Here is a 17,247-nt window from a genome sequence, read left to right on the forward strand (position 1 = left end):
AGGCCTGGGGGTGCCATGAAGTTAGGGGAAGGTGGTTTGGAGGGGTAGGACATTACCTCAGAGGCTACTCATATATGGGAGCTGTTCCATACCCCAGCATTTCATAATAGGCACATGCATGTGTCCCTGTCTGTGCCAGGTAGGTCACCCATCGTACAGTATAAGGGATGTCTACTTACCACCAGCCCCAGCACCCGCCGCACGCAGCCGCTCCAGCCACCTCCTCTTCTTGAGGCGCAGGCCTTCTTCTTCAGATCCTCTGACAATAAATGGAGAGAATACCATGATCTGACTGTGCAGGTCCAGCACTCATGAACGTGACAATGACTGTTAGATAAACATTTTGGACCATAGAAGAGTATTGAATGAGATAGAGGTCCTACTCAATGGCCCGTTAGATTTTCCTTTGCACCCTCCACCCCAAAACATTCTCCTGCTACACTCTGTTTGTCAGTTTGTTCCCTCCTCCCTGTCCCAAAGTGCTGTAGTACAGTGGGTAACACTTACCCCACGTGGGTGGGAGGCCCTGCCATTATATATGGCCTGGAATTTCCTCCAGGCCCTCCGCAGCACTGGGAAGTTTGTCCGTTGCCCCCTTTGGGGGAAAGGCGCTGTTCCCGAGCCACCACCAGGGACCCCAACAGCTCGATGTCCCTGGTGGTGAAGTTGGGCTGCCTGCTTCCCCTGACCGCCATGTTATCGAGTGTTTCGCACGTTCTGGCGCACCCATACGGTAACGTACGCACAGGGCGGCCGCGCCCATTGCATGGGGCGCGCAAGTGTATTTGCACGCGTAGGTACTGGTGCCACGCGAACATCTTTGGGCCGAAACTTACTCGGATATTGCATAGCGCGCGCACAAATGCACACGCTATGCAAAATTCAAGTGTCCACCTACGCAAACACAGGCGCGCGCAGGTCTTAAAATCTACCCCTAAATGCGCACCGCCCAACATGTCCTGGTGTCTTACAAGACTGACACAGCATCAAATCAATCACCAATGAATGCAATGATTAATTTGAAATCATAAAAACTCTCTCTCAAAAGAACGACGCAATAATGCTATCAACTCCTCAATTCCTCCAAAGTAGCAGAAAGCCAGAGCCCCAGATAATTACTTTTTTATTTAACTGTTCTTATATTCCACTTCTTCCTACATTGCATTCAGAGTGGATTACATCATTACATGCATAATAAAAGCAAACCTAAACCTAAAACATTACAAAATGCAGACAATATGAATTCAAATTAAATACATATATATATGGTCTCAAATTATTGAAAATATTTGAAAAAAACAACCATGACATGAATGGTAGATTCCAAGTATACTTTTGCCACTTACCATGACACTTATAAGAAAAGAAAGCAGGATTAGAAGACTCAAACTATGCCTATCCCAAAATGCCAGGCACCTTCCCAAAAAAAAACATGGATTGGGAAATTCAAAATATGCACTTGCTTAGTTACCAGGTGGCATCTTTTCTCACAGTCCACCTTGAAACCTTGACAGCCACAAAATGTTACAGTATAAAGAGAGTTGGTGGGGATGGAGAAGCAAACAAACCGCTTCACCCATTGCTTTTATTTTAAGCTGATTGACTGTAACATTTTAGACCACACTATTGATTTTAGTGGGCACTATTTCCATTTAGTGCGCACTATCTGCAATAGTTTTAAAGCATAAATCATGTTTTATGCATACTAAGCATATTTTTCTATGTGTAGTTTTGGGTTAGTGTGCCATTAGCTTACTGAATTGGGATTTAGCTTTTTTTAACGCGAGTAAAGAAAATGGGTTAGATTTTAAAAGGACCGCGTGCGCGCGTCCATGCATGCGTGGTTCCCGTTGAGTGTACACGGACACGCCGATTTTATAAAATCCATTGGCTGTACGCACATGCAAGCCGGATTTTACTAAATTATGCAGGGCGATGCAATTGGGCCTTCCCCAATTCCCTCCCAGTCCGCTCCCATTAAAGACTGGGAGGGAACTTCCCTACCCCCTTGCCTAACCTTCTTTCCCTTTCCCTTTCCCCTCTCCACCGCGACCCCTAACTCCTACCTACCTACCCGAAAATGTTTTATTTTACGACTTACTGCTCCTCCAGAGCAGAAGTAGTTTGTGCTCGCCGGCCAGCTGCGGTCACATGCTTCCCTGGGACAGCGGCCATTAGCTGGCCTAGGTCCCACCTCAACCCTCCCCTCCAGACTACGCCCCTCGGCCCACCCCTTTTTCAGGGCTCGGCACTTGTGCGAGTATCAGCACTTAGGCGCGTGGCCGAGCCCTTTTGAAAATGCGTGCGGCATGCACAGGGTCCAGCCACGCGCACAAGTACCGATTTTTACGTGCGTGGCCATTTTAAAATTCGGCCTAATGTATACTGATGCTCGGTGTACATTTTATTCATGTCTTATCATACTCACTACAATGTTCTGTCCAATCAGCACTGACCCCAGGGAAACTAACAGCATTACATACTGTTGTGTTTTCAGGGCAACATGGTATTATTTTTCTGCCAGGAGTCCATTCACTTCTAGCTGCGCCACTAACTGTCTACTAAAATTCAAGATATTTCCAGCTCCAGCATGACTCCTAGAGCTCTGCTCATTGCCAACACTGTAGTATAGTAACGTCCCAGATTCAGAGATCATATCCACCTGGTGTTATGCTCAGGCTTGTGAACCCTTGGGCCGACGGGAGGATGGTATAACTTTGGAGAAAGATCCGTAGGTTCTCCCGTCAAGAGGCGAGGCAGGAACAGAAGGTGTGACCAGCTGACCCTCTGCACTGTAGACAGAGACGACTGTGGAGGTGGATGAAGAGTCGTGACGTCGAGGAGCGGAAGTGTGTCTTCGCCACTGGAAGTCCGCGGTCCCCCCAGGAGGAGCCCGTAGGGACCCAGACCACTGGGACTTAGGTGGACCTTTGAGAGGTCAAGGACACAGACATTCGGTGCAAGGGCTGGCTGGAGCTTCACCCCTGGAAGCCCGTGGTCCCCCCCGGGAGGAGCCCATAGGGACCCGGGCCACTGGGACTTAGGTGGGCCCTTGGAGACGATGGTGAGGAAGAAGTCCAAGGTCAAGTACCAGAGGATCGTCGCTTACCAGTCTGAGGTCACACACCGAGGGATCACCACTTGCCAGTCCGAAGTCACACATCAGAGAATCACTGCTTGCCAATCTGAAGTCAGGAACCAGGAACACCAAGACGAAACAGGAACAAGGAATCAAGACACTGGAACTCACCGAAGCAAGCAGACCTGACCAACGTAGGACGTTGCCAAGTCAAGGAATGAGTAGAGGAAGCCTCCTTAAATACTTCCTCTGGTCTGGATCATTGGAAGCAGGTGAGTATCATTAAAGGGATCAGGTCCCTTTAAATCAAGCAAGGGGGCGTGGCCTCATGCCTAAAGATGGTGGTGGCCATCTTGGATTTCCTCTGCGGAGGAAAGCCAGCAGAACGCCACGAGGGAGGAGCAGGGACGGCTCCCTATACGGCGGCCAGACTGCGGACCAGCACCGGAGTGACGGGCACCGGCCCAGGGGAATTAATCAGGAGTTACTGCAGTGGGTCGCCGCTGAGGTGGAGGTAGGGGGCTGCGCCCGTGGCTGGCCACGGGCGCGGAACACAACAGTACCCCCCTCTTTAGGGCGCCTTCCCGGAGGCCTTGGCTTAGATGGGTGGTCTCTGTGGAATTGCTCAAGCAAGCCCCGGTCCAGGATGTTGGCCAACGGCTCCCAGGTGTTTTCCTCGGGGCCGAACCACTCCCACGCTGGCAGGTACTCCCATTTCTTCCCATGCTTTCTTATGTCCAAGACCTCGCGGACTTGATAAGTGAGGTCATCCTCGGAGGCAATAGGTTGGGGAGTCGGAGGCATGCTGGAGGGCCATGACAACACCAAGGGCTTCAGGAGGGACACATGGAACGTGATGTGTATCTTGAGGGAAGGCGGCAGACGAAGCTGATACGAAGGCACCAACCTGACGAATGATAGGAAAAGGTCCAATAAAATGTGGGGCCAGTCGTGCTGATGGCAGTTTCAGGCGGATGAATTGAGTAGTTAGCCATAACTTTTGGCCTGGCCTGAACGGAGGATAAGGCCTTCTTCTCCGGTCTGCGTACTTTTTAGCGGCTTGATTGGCCTGGACCAGTGCACATCGTGTGGAGGTCCACAGGCGGTGTAACTCGTCTGCCGAGAGTTGAGGTACCGGGGACGTAACTGAGATGGGAACTGGCAGCGGTGGGCGTGGCTGCTTCCCATACACTATCTGAAACGGCGAGGACCCGGTAGCATTGGAGAGGTGTGAATTATGTGCGAACTCTGCCCAGGGGAGCAGGCTGGCCCAATCATCCTGTTTCTCGTTGACGTAGAGTCGGAGGAATTGTTTCAGCGTCTGGTTTGTTCTTTCCGCAAGATCATTAGACTGGGGATGGTACGCCAACGTATAGTCTAAGGTAACATCAAACTTTTGGCAGAGGGCCCTCCAAAACTTGGCGGTAATTTGAGGCTCTCTATCGGAAAGGATGCTTCTAGGTAGGCCATGCAGGTGAAAGATTTGCTGAACGAACAGCTAGGCAAGCTGGGGAGCAGATGGCAACCCTGGGAGTGGCACGAAGTGTGCCATTTTACTAAACCGGTCAACGACCACCCATATGATCGTGTTGCCATTAGATAGTGGCAGGTCGACCACAACGTCAGTTGCCACATGAGTCCAAGGTTCTGCAGGTGCTGGTAAAGGCTGGAGTAAGCCTGGGGTCGAACCAGGGATTCTCTTGTGGTGGGCACATGACTGGCGCCACCAATAATATCGGCACAGGGTTTGTAAGGTCCAGGATTGTCCAGGGTGCCCAGAACAGCGGGAGTCGTGAGCCCAGGCCAGGACCTGTTTCCGCAAGTGCGGCGGAACCAGGGTTTTCCCGGGAGGGATGGTCGTGGTAGCAGAGAGGAGGATGCGGGATGGCTCAATGATGAACCGTGGTTCCTCAGTACCTTCTGTAGACTCAAAGACACATGATAGGGCGTCTGCCTTGATATTCTTCCCGGCGGGTCTGTAACGAAGGACGAAGTTCAACCTGGTGAAGAATAGGGCCCAACATGCCTGCTGTGGATTGAGTCGTTGTGCCCACTGCAGGTACTCTAAGTTTTTATGGTCTGTGTAGACCGTAAACTGGTGTTGTGCCCCCTCTAGCCACAGATGCCACTCTTCTAAGGCTATCTTTATAGCCAAGAGTTCCTTATCACCTATTTCGTAGTTCCGTTCTGCCGGGGAGAACTGACCTGAGAGGAAGGCACACGGTCGTAGCTTGTGACTTTCGGAGGTTTGGCTCAGAACGGCGCCTACGCCTTCTGAGGACGCATCCACTTCGATGACAAACGGCCACTGTGGACCCGGATGCCAAAGGCACAGCTGTAACAGGAACGCCTCCTTGAGACGACGGAAGGCAGCCTCTGCTCCAGGAGGCCACTTCTTGGGGTCCGTGCCTTTCCGGGTCAGGGCTGTCATCAGGGCAACGATGGACGCATAATGAGGGATAAAAGATCGATAGTAGTTTGCAAAACCCAGAAACCTCTGGAGTGCCTTTAGTCCTGATGGCTGCGGCCATTCCCGAATGGCTTTCAGCTTCTGGGGGTCCATACGAAAACCTTCTCTGGACACTATGTATCCCAGGAAGGGAAGGAACTCCTGCTCAAAAAGGCATTTTTCAAGCTTCGCATATTCTTTGTGCTCTCTGAGGCGCTGTAACACTTGGATGATGTGCTGGTGGTGAGCGGTTAGGGTATCTGAAAATATCAGTATATCGTCCAAGTAAACGACCACGCACTGATACAGGAGGTCGCAGAGTATTTCATTCATGGTGTTCTGGAACACCGCGGGGGCACTACAGAGCCCGAACGGCATTACTAGATACTCGTAGTGGCCGTCTCGGGTATTGAAGGCCGTCTTCCACTCATCACCCTCCTTGATACGGATCAAGTTGTAAGCTCCTCGGAGATCCAAGTTGGAGAAGATCTGTGCTCCTTGAAACCGGTCGAAGAGCTCGGAGATGAGGGGCAAAGGATAACGGTCCTTGATTGTTATAGCATTCAGGCCCCTGTAGTCAATGCAAGGGCAGAGGCTTCCGTCCTTCTTTGCGACGAAGAAGAACCCAGCCCCTGCGGGGGACTTTGATTTCCGGATGAATCCTCTCTCCAGGATTTCCTCGATATATTCTTTCATGGCCTGCATCTCGGCCGGAGAGAGGGCATAGGTACGCCCTCGAGGAGGCTCCGTCCCTGGGAGAAGATTGATGGCACAATCGAAGGATCGATGCGGTGGAAGTATTTCGGCCTTTTGTTTCGAGAACATATCCGCGTATGAGGCATATGGAGCTGGCAGGCCTGGAAGGCTGGTGGAAGCTATGGGGCTGTTTACTGGAACCACAGATTGGAGGCAATTGCCGTGGCAATTCAGCCCCCAACGAGCCAGCTGCAAGGTCTTCCAATCGAACTGGGGCTCGTGCTCCTGGAGCCAGGGAAGACCTAGGACGATTGGATGGATGGAGTACTCCAGGACATAGAATGACATCTGTTCTTGATGCAGGACCCCAGCCCTCAGCTGGACAGGAATAGTGGTGTGTGTGTCACCCGTTCCGGAAGAGGCTTCCCTTGGATTTAGGAGATGACCAAGGGGCGAGACAGCGGAACTTGAGGAATTTTTAAGTGTTCTACCTGGCCTTTCATGATAAAATTACCGCCGGCGCCGGAGTCCACCAGGGCTAGCGTGTGGAACTCCCCATCCGCCGCGGTTAACACCACTGGCAGCATTAGTGGAGGTGCAGGAGAGGTACGGCCCAGGAAGAGACCTCCTTCAGGTCCTAGGCCCGAGAGTTTCCCAACCGCGTGGGGCAAATGGCAATCTGATGGCCCGCTGCTCCACAGTAAAAACAGAGTCCCTCCCTCATTCGCCGTCGGTGCTCCTGTGAAGAGACTCTCCCGTGACCCAACTCCATGGGTTCCTCGGCGGGTGCTCGCAGGACGCTTGAAGCGCTCCTAGGGGAGGACGAGGGCCTTCTCGCTGCCTTTACCTCGGGAAGGCGAAACCGCATGCGACGGTCCACTCGGTTGGCTAATTCTATTATGCCGTTGAGGTCGTCCAGCAGTTCCTTCGCAGCTAGTTCATTTTGCAGGCGTGAGGATAGCCCTTCCAAGAAGATCCCGTGGAGGCAATCTTCTCTCCAATTTAGCTCTGCGGCTAGAGTGCGGAATTCTGTAGCGTATTCGGCCACTGTCCGAGTACCTTGTCGCAACTGAAGCAATTCCGAAACGGCAGTGGGTTTACGGACCGGCTCATCAAATATCTGTCTGAAAGCGGCTAGAAACTGATTCAAGTTTTCAAACACCGGGTCTCTTCTTTCCCATAGATGAGAGGCCCAGATCAGGGGCTTCCCGTTGAGCAAGGACATAATGTAACTGGTTTTAACCAGGTCGCTGGGGAACTGCGCAGGCAGCAAGGAAAAACGGACCTGGCACTGACTAAGGAATCCCCCAACAGAACTTTGCATCTCCGGCATATCGAGAGGGTGCCGGGAGTTGCGGGGGAACTCCATGTCCAAAGTCGCCCATGGAGGCCTGGACAGCGCCTTGCTGAGTAGGGCGGCCTCCTTGAGCTACGGACGGAGATGGCAGCGTGGGGTTCGAGGGCCCTTACGCCTCGAGGTGCTGGTTCAGACTCTCCACAGCAGAGATAAGGGCGTCCAGGGTCTTTTGCTGCTCCACCATGCGCTGGGCCATTCCCGGAATGGCCTGGTGGGCGGATGCCTCCACTGGGTCCATGGACTTGGCAATCTGTTATGCTCAGGCTTGTGAACCCATGGGCCGATGGGAGGATGGTATACCTTTGGAGAAAGATCTGTAGGTTCTCCCGTCTGGAGGCGAGGCAGGAACAGAAAGTGTGACCAGCTGACCCTCAGCACTGTAGACAGAGACGTCTGTGGAGGCGGACGAAGAGTTGTGACGTCAAGGAGCAGAAGTGTGTCTTCGCCACTGGAAGTCCGGGGTCCCCCCAGGTGGAGCCTGTAGGGACCCAGACCGCTGGGACTTAGGTGGACCTTTGAGATGTCAAGGACACAGACATTCGGTGCAAGGGCTAGCTGATGCTTCACCCCTGGAAGCCCGCGGTCCCCCCCGGGAGGAGCCCGTAGGGACCCGGGCTGCTGGGACTTAGGTGGGCCCTTGGAGGCGATGATGAGGAAGAAGTCCAAAGTCAAGTGCCAGAGGATCGTCGCTTACCAGTCCGAGGTCACACACCGAGGGATCACCACTTGCCAGTCCGAAGTCACACACCAGAGAATCACCACTTGCCAATCCGAAGTCAATACCAGGAATCACCGCTAGCCAATCCGGTCAATACCAGGAATCACCGCTAGCCAATCTGAAGTCAGGAAGCAGGAAAACCAAGATGAAACAGGAACAAGGAATCAAGACACTGGAACTCACCGAAGCAAGCAGACCTGACCAACGTAGGACATTGCCAAGTCAAGGAATGAGCAGAGGAAGCCTCCTTAAATACTTCCTCTGCTCTGGATCATTGGAAGCAGGTGAGTATCATTAAAGGGATCAGGTCCCTTTAAATCAAGCAAGGGGGTGCAGCCTCGCACCTAAAGATGGCGGCGGCCATCTTGGATTTCCTCCGCGGAGGAAAGCCAGCAGAATGCCACGAGGGAGGAGCAGGGACGGCTCCCTACCCGGCGGCCAGACTGTGGACCAGCACTGGAGTGACGGGCACCGGCCCAGGGGAATTAATCAGGAGTTACCGTGGCAGTTCGCCGCCGCAGTAGAGGTAGGGGGCCGCGCCCATGGCCGTCCACAGGCGCGGAACACAACACCTGGGTAGAGTTGATTAAGATAATGGAATTGTGTCCTATCATTTTAATGCTGTCTTAAAATTACAGAGTTTTACTTTTTTAGTTCAGGAAGGGGACAAATGTTTAACATCCCCCATTCTCCCCCCAAAAATAGAATAAAAGATTAAAAAATGTATGAATTAGATCATACCCAACAGAAATAGCTATAACAATTATTTGAGACCAAACAAGAAATATAATTTGAAATGACTGAACCTGCCCTAAATGGAAATCCCATCCAGTCCAAGGCAGTCAGCCAGAATCCACATTAAAGTCCACAGAGCTTTCAGAAGGGTAATGCATAGAAGGCTTAATTGATCAGATATTTTATCAGGGATTATGAGAGTATACATGTACTCATTCTCTACAAATATACACTGTTCCCTTGGACAATAATTTGTCTGACATTAAACAGTACAAAATATAACCCAACAACTAAAAACCCAGCTGTTATCATAGATCATCTTTTAGCTTAACTCTTATATTTCCTTGGCCAATATATATGTATATAGTATTGTCTGGCTCTTATTTTATATTTGAAAATGTTCTATTCTTTAAATTCTGTAACAAAATCATGATTATTTGTCTCTCTAAAAAACAGTACATCATTTATATGCTTGAGGGTCTATGTTTCCAAGATGCGAACTTTTGGTTTTATAATATTAAGATACCAAAGACCAAACAAACCCCTTTGAAAGCAGCACAAGCATTGTTGCATTATTTTAGATAACTCATTCATTTGGTAGAATAAATATAAGCACTAAAAATTTCCAAGTTTCTTTCTGATTTATTTTATTTCTGAAACAGATCTAGTATGTGAGAGCTCCTCCAAAACGGCACTTTCATCAAATTATGGAGCTGCCTGATCCGGGTGCTTCTGCACTGTTTTGTCATGTCTCAAAACATGGATATAACTGTAAAGACGCAAGGGAGAGGGCGATTGCAAAACTAAACTGGAGCTGCCATAGATGTGGCGGCACACCCTTGATTACACTGGATTGGCATCAGAAAACTGGGCTACCAGCAGCTTTTTACACTTCTGCACAACAAAGACCCTGCCAACACTGCCCAAGTCGAATTACTATGATTATTATTTATTGTATTTGATAGATCGCTCAAAGAAAATACAACCTGGCAGATCTTGACTGTCAAGCAGTATCAGGCCTGGTTCATACGTGGAGACTACCAGGAAATACTGGGTCCTGGGGTGACAGATGGTGATAGCAAATCACTACAAATTTTCTGCCAAGAATCTCACTCTCATAGGGTGGGCCATGATCACTTAAGTCTATAATAGACAGGGTAACACAAACAGAGAAACAAAATGAAAGAAAAATAAAAATGTTTTTGTTTAAAAAAAAAAAAAAGGATGTCATTGCTGCTCCCCAGCCCCACCCCTCATCCCAGATCCCTCTTAAACTTTTGTTGAAAATGTCTTCGTGGGGCAGAAGCGATCCCCAGTCGCTCCTACTGCTATTGAAGCTGGCACTGGCAGACTTAGGCCAGTGCCGTTGCTAATTTTTGCTGTGCAAAATGGTACGAGGCAGGCCCTGGCCAGTGCCAGTTTTACCAGCTGGTCATATGCTGTTTGGCCATAAAACAAAATAACGTGGTTTTGGGACCAGTCAGCAGCACCATTATCGTACTGGAGCTGGCAGGGCGGGAGGAGGGAGGATCATTCTTGATCCTTTCTATATCACAGAAACTTCGCGGAAGGAGTACCGTATTTCCACGCATATAACCCGCGGGTAATGTGCGTTTTTACCTACCCCGCATGCCCCCCGCGGGGTATAAACGTGGGCGGGTTATCCAGAAAAAATTTTACAACCAATAAAGTTTCCCGACTCTGAATAGGCTGCAGCTGAGAGGAGTCCGTCCTATCCCTGCGCCCGGCCGCTTCCTGATTGGTCGCGTGTTAAATCTAGGCCGCAGGCGGGTGGGCGCTTGTTCCAGGCGGCGGCGGGGGCGGGTGGACGCGCGTTAGTTCGAGACGGCCGGCGGGTGGTCGCGTGTTAAATCTAGGCCGGGTCGCACAGGCGCGCATTCATTCACTGCCGGTGGGGGCAGCCCCCACCGGCAGTGAATGAATGCGCGCCGAAAGCAGCTTGTTCCAGGCGGCGGTGGCGGGTGGACGCGCGTTAGTTCGAGGCGGGTGGTCGCGTGTTAAATCTAGGCCGGGTCGCTCAAGGCAATCTAGGCCGGGTCGCTCAAGGCAGTCACATGCCGTGACGTCACGGCATGTGACTGCCTTGAGCATCGAATCGCAGGGGTCGCATTCATTCACTGCCGGTGGGGGCTGGGGCAGCCCCCACCGGCAGTGAATGAATTCATTCATCCAGGCGGAGGAGCCGGCTGCTTTCAGCTGCCGCTGCCGGCTGCTTTCGGCGCTCAAGGCAGTAGCGGCGAAAGCAGCCGGCTCCTCCGCCTGGATGAATGAATGCGACCCCTGCGATTCGATGCTCAAGGCAGTCACATGCCGTGACGTCACGGCATGTGACTGCCTTGAGCGACCCGGCCTAGATTGCCTTGAGCGACCCGGCCTAGATTTAACACGCGACCACCCGCCTCGAACTAACGCGCGTCCACCCGCCACCGCCGCCTGGAACAAGCTGCTTTCGGCGCGCATTCATTCACTGCCGGTGGGGGCTGCCCCCACCGGCAGTGAATGAATGCGCGCCTGTGCGACCCGGCCTAGATTTAACACGCGACCACCCGCCGGCCGTCTCGAACTAACGCGCGTCCACCCGCCCCCGCCTGGAACAAGCGCCCACCCGCCCGCGGCCTAGATTTAACACGCGACCACCCGGCTCCCGCCGCCCGCCTGGACCCACGCGGCCCTCCGACAGGTATTTAAAAATTTATTTTTTTTTTGAATTGCGGGTTATATGAGGAGGCGGGGTATATTAAAACTTTTTTTCATAAATCTTGAAAACCTGCGGGTTATGTGTGTGGGCGGGTTATATACGTGGGCGGGTTATTGTCGTGGAAATACGGTAATTGTGGTTTGGAGTGGGGTTGGGGAAAGACATTTTGTGCCTTCATTTTTTTTTAATTGACTTTTATCAAATGAAAGTCGATGGAAAAAAAATGGGGATGCTATTTTTATTTCATTTTTAAATAAAGCAAAAGAGGAGTATTTCCTTGCATTTTTCTCATTTAAAAATGAATGCACATTCCTAGCCCCTATACAGCCCCTAGCCACATTCCTAGCCTCTATACAGTCCCTAGCCTCTATGCAGCCTCTATACAGCCCCTCTATACAGCCCCTAGCCTCTATGCAGCCCCCTCCAATGCTCTTCTCTTGACCTGAGTGTCTCCTTGTTCTGGTTCAGGGTTCCCACACACAGTTCTGCCAGTTCTGACCAGGAAACAGTATGCTTCACATATGACTCTGGCTGGTCTTAATTCTAGATCAGGGGTGACAGATTCTGTTTCTCAAGTGCCACAAGCATGTCTGATTTTTCAGCGTAGCCAAATTATGCACATTAACTTGATTATTGGACCAACCATGTGCAAATAAACCTCAGAAATACTAACTGTGGAAAAACCAGAGGACTGGAGTTTACAATCCATAGAAACAGAATATGATGGCAGACAGGGACCGTAAGACCCATCTTGTATGGCCACTTTCATTCTTGGTGCAATACCATAGACCTCATCCCTTTTCTAGATCTTCAGAAACAAATGGGTACTTACTTGCCCTCCACAAGCTCAGTTTTTTTTTAATGTGAATACAAATCATAGAGTATGTAATTCTAGGCTGACTTATATGCCCTACAGTCAACTGAATGGTACTCTGTTCACTACCGTCAAAGTAATTCATGAAAATTAAATTTTCTTTGGCAGGATACAAATTTGTCCTCATGTTACCAACCTGTATGCCAATCAACTGTTCACCAACTTGCAACAAATAACTGCCGAAATGCAAGAAGGTATCAGAAGTCAACTGCTGCAGATAGCTGTGCAATTGGGGGACAGATGCAGGAAATTCATGGAAAATTCTACATAAACTATTGGGAAAACATAAGAGTAATAGCAGGTAACAATAGGTTATCTGTAGCTTAACAACCTTTTGTGTCATATCCCAGAACAAGCATTATGAGAGAGGGGTGTGCTTAAACAGAATAAAAAGCACAACAAAACATTTGCATTTTTTGTTTAAAACAAAACCCTCCCCCCCCAAAAAAAAAAAAAAAATTGTGGGGTTTTTTGTTGACTTTCCTTTAAGAAAGTCAATGCAAAATAAAATTAGCGCACACACAGAATTCCCCCTGCCCCCAGCACTTCCTAATCCTCCCCATTTCTCCAGACCATGCTTGCCCCTTCCTCAGAGGTCTGATATAGAAAGGGGCAGAAGCAATTCTCAGCTGCTTATGCTTCACTGGTTGCCATTTTCAAAATGGCTCTGGTCAAACCTCAGGTCAACACCATTTTGTTGTATGGCTGTGCGCTATATGGCTGCAAAACAAAATGGTACCAATCCCAGGGTCAGCTGGTGCTATTTTCAAACCAGCACTGCCTCTTTCTAAATCAGAGACAGAATGGGTAAGCATAGTCCATGAGGTGGGCAGGGGTGGAACTATTTCTTTCATTTCTTTTTTTTTTTTAATGTAATCTTTATTTTGGTTCAGCAAACAAAGAAAACTTGAATAACCATTAAATAAACCAAAATCTGAATAACCCCCCCCCCCCCCTTGAAAAAACCCCAAAACAAACTAACAGGTTCATTAATCAAAATGCGCTAAGACCATTAGGGCAATTCAAATTTTTGTCAAAAAGGAAGAGTTTGCATGAATGCTGTGTGAGAGAGAGAGACTCTGGGGTGGCACGCATAACTGTCATCTATTTATACCACTATAGGAGGGTCATCTAGTAACTCGAGATGAGGTTTTGGTGGTGGACTAGGGTATTGGGGCCAGTTTTATATGCGCAGCCAGACGTACGAACAGCACAGTACACATCAGTGAAGTTTGGATGTGATTTGGAATGAGGAAAGATACACAAAGATGAGATTTCTTCAGTGTTTTCTCTCCCAGTCCAAATGGTGTGGTAACTCTAAAATTATCAGAGATACACACCCCTTTTCCTTAGCGCAGGCGTTATTCATGCGAAGTTTATAGCATCTTGATGAATCTAGGCCTACATTTCTTTTTTGTGCATATTCCTATTATGGGATAACTGAAGTTATATTATGAAGAGAATTTTCAAAGGGTTTTATCCAGATAACTAAGCAGGAAAATTTTGCCCCTCGCAGTGGATAAAATTTCCACAAGTGCCTTCACAGTGTGTGCACATTTAGCCAGATTAGAAAGAGGTGTTCCCAGGGGTGTGGTTTAACCATGATGGGGAAAAAAAAATCATGCATAGAATTAAATTTTCAGATCTATGTGTGGGATCTTGCCTCTGTTGCACTGTCCACTGAATCTGCAGGTGTGCATTATGTGGATATGGACAATTTTTACAGGTAAACTAACCAGATAGTTTCACTTTAGCTACAAGATCCAAAAGTGACTTTGTAGCCACTTGAGCCAAAATTTTCCCCAGTATGCTTAGAAAGTTTATTAAAATAAAATAAATCTACTAGGAGACAGATACACATATTCAGAAGCAAATCCAGACTCCTCTTAGAAGCTGGGTATTGTAATGGGTTGAGCTGTATTTTGGACTGAAGAAGTTCTGATTATAACTATACTGGTTTGGTTCTGCTGAGCTGAAACAAATTCCCTTGCCACATTCAGGCACAAAGCATTTAAATCTAATCCAAACATCCCTGCTGATTTAATCAAAGACTAAGCAGAACACTATTGCCATCATAGATACATTTTCAGTAGCACGCCTATTCGAATAGTAAAGTGCAAACTTTTAAGCACACACAAATCAACTCAATTTTAAAACACAAGGTACCCACATAAATTGGGTTTGAATCTTGAGTTAAGTGGCTAAATGTGCATAAGTAGATGTACTTGTTTCAAAAAAACATTTCAGAATTTATGTGCATTACTGGCATGCCGATTATTCATGAATGTATTTTTCACATCCCCGCAATCCTTCTTTTTATGCAACCAAATTTATGTGAGGGATGAATTTACAGGTGTAGTTTCTAGGTGGCTGAAAAATTCCTCTTAAGTGCTAATCTACACGTGTAACTTTTTTTTACCAACGTAGGTTCCAACTACTCTATGTTAGATAATCGGGTTCAAATCTGCATAGGACCTTCATTTAAACGAGTTTGAAAGTCTTAACCTCCAGACCTGCCGAGATTATATATCTATCTCCTACGAAGGTGATTAGCACAATCTCCTACTCAAGAATGGTTGAATACTATCAGAGGAGGAGCCAGCGATAGGATTAGAGGGCACTGGTAGATCTGTATGAGGACATTTATTCTAAACATGTGTTCCTACCTGCTCCTCATTCAAACCAGAACATTCAGCTAATTCTTTATGCTCTCAGATTCACCACATACTCTGAAAAACATTAGGGGGGGCGGGGGGAAAGAAATACGATTACTACAACATAATGTGGCACGCGACATATACTTGAAATTAAGTGAGACCCCTTTGAAAAGCTCAATTGACCAAGATATTATTCTGTACGCCACACGGCAATTATTCTTTGTTTTAATAACGTGTGACTTCTACTGGAAGGTACAGAGAACGTTTTCATTCAATGATGACTCATCTTTTTGCTGATTTCTTACAGCTTTCCCATCCAAGAAACTCTGACTAACACTAACCTGCCACGTCTCAAACGAAGGAGGAATTCCTTCTCTCCTCCTCTGATGTGCACACAGACTGGTAATTCTCCACTGTAATAGCACGAAATGCTATTTGTGGGCTCCTGCTTGATGCAATGATGACCTTGGCAGGTACAACCTAAACATAATATGCTTCAACGCATTAAGTCAATGCCATTGTGGTAAATAAGAACAGTGCCAGAAGGGCACATATTCAACATCTACTGGCAAATTGCACACTTTTGGGCTGTGGCACTTTACTAGTAAGCTATATTTTTATGAGAGTCTGGGAAAGTGATGGTATTTTTTCATAGGCAATTAATACCGGTGGGACAGTCCAGGTTTGTATCTATACTCTAGACTACACAGCTATTGGTGAGACGACATATAGTGGTTTCAACATACCAAATGACCAAAAAATTAGAGTACAGCAGGCCAGAAATTAAAATAAAAGCTGCTTTTCAATACACAAGGTTTAACCAGCATGCTTACCTTATACCTGGAACAGTCTTTAGGACAGTGGTCATGACAGACATGACATTTCTTTCATTAATCAGTCATCATTTCCAATACTTCAGAATCATTTTAAGAAGAATTATTGCCAAATATGGTACTGATGGCATGATCATATTAGTCTTGGACACACCGATTGGCAGACGCTAGGGCTGTGAAGTTCCAGTTGCAACTGCTGTTCCATAACTGGTGAACAGTCAGTAGGCAGTAAAGGCCTTCTAAGGTCCTACGTGTGAAAGTACGCATACTTTCTGCCTTCTTCGGAAGCCACGGAACCAGCTTTGGCGTTTTTGTCAAAACTTCATCCGTTGTTTCTAATGTAAAAAAAACCCTATGGATTGAAATTGGATATATGTTACTTCTCAATGTGTTTCAGCCCTGATTAGTTAATTACCATAATAAATTAATAAGGGAGAAAACATTTTAAAAGTTACAGGAATTATGTGCTCACAAATATGTGTATATAGATATATATACATATTACACAATGTTGAGAAATTAAAAAAGGGCTGACAATATTTTTCAAATTACATTATTCTTCAGGTTTTACTTGGAAGGCAAAGAATGCAGACACCTTGTAGGGACAAAACATTTGTATAAAAAAACCCTCTGGTGGGGCCAAATAAAAGGTTCAGCTAGGCTTGAGCTGGTAAAGATTATATAATGATTACAGAAGAAGACAGCCAAAATATTTCATTATCATACTAAACCACACCATTAAAATGCAGTATGGCTGTGCTCTATTGTTTACTTGACTTTCTTATTTAAATATGTTTAATGATGTTTTATTTTGTGTTATAACCTGTGTGCAAGTTGTTCATGCCTTATGGTTTGGCAGACCATTAAGTTACCTTTTCAGATTCAAAATTCACAGAATACCTATTTGTCTGTAATTTTTTTAACATATATAGTTGGTCTTTACCTACAAGTAGAGTACTGAAAGTTATAATAATCTCCTAACTCCAAGACAGTATTTACAAGTCACCTGTCTCTAGGTCGGAACTTCAGAGTATATGCTGGTGGGGGAGGAGGAGGAGAAGAGTGTCCGAATTTCAGAAAATGTACAAGGAGGAATAGACTAGCAGCAGTGGACAGAGGGCTGTAGAGGA

The 17,247-nt window shown here is 47.6% G+C and overlaps 1 protein-coding gene across 3 annotated transcripts in view; it reads left to right on the forward strand.

Annotated features, from left to right (window-relative positions):
• The window catches only part of LOC115090335, a 47,885-nt gene that overhangs the window by 1,620 nt on the left and 29,018 nt on the right, over window positions 1-17,247 (forward strand). Inside the window, exons 1-2 of one of the 3 annotated variants that reach the window (XM_029599274.1) lie at window positions 15,059-15,172; window positions 15,592-15,757. The exons of 1 other annotated variant lie outside the window; for it this stretch is intronic. The gene's annotated coding sequence lies outside the window, so the exon portion shown is untranslated. Of the gene's footprint in view, window positions 1-15,058; window positions 15,173-15,591; window positions 15,758-17,247 lie in introns of those variants that run through there. One more of the 3 variants, XM_029599277.1, reaches the window with a different exon arrangement.

This window comes from Rhinatrema bivittatum, chromosome 4, assembly GCF_901001135.1.
Source record: "Rhinatrema bivittatum chromosome 4, aRhiBiv1.1, whole genome shotgun sequence".
NCBI lineage: Eukaryota > Metazoa > Chordata > Amphibia > Gymnophiona > Rhinatrematidae > Rhinatrema > Rhinatrema bivittatum.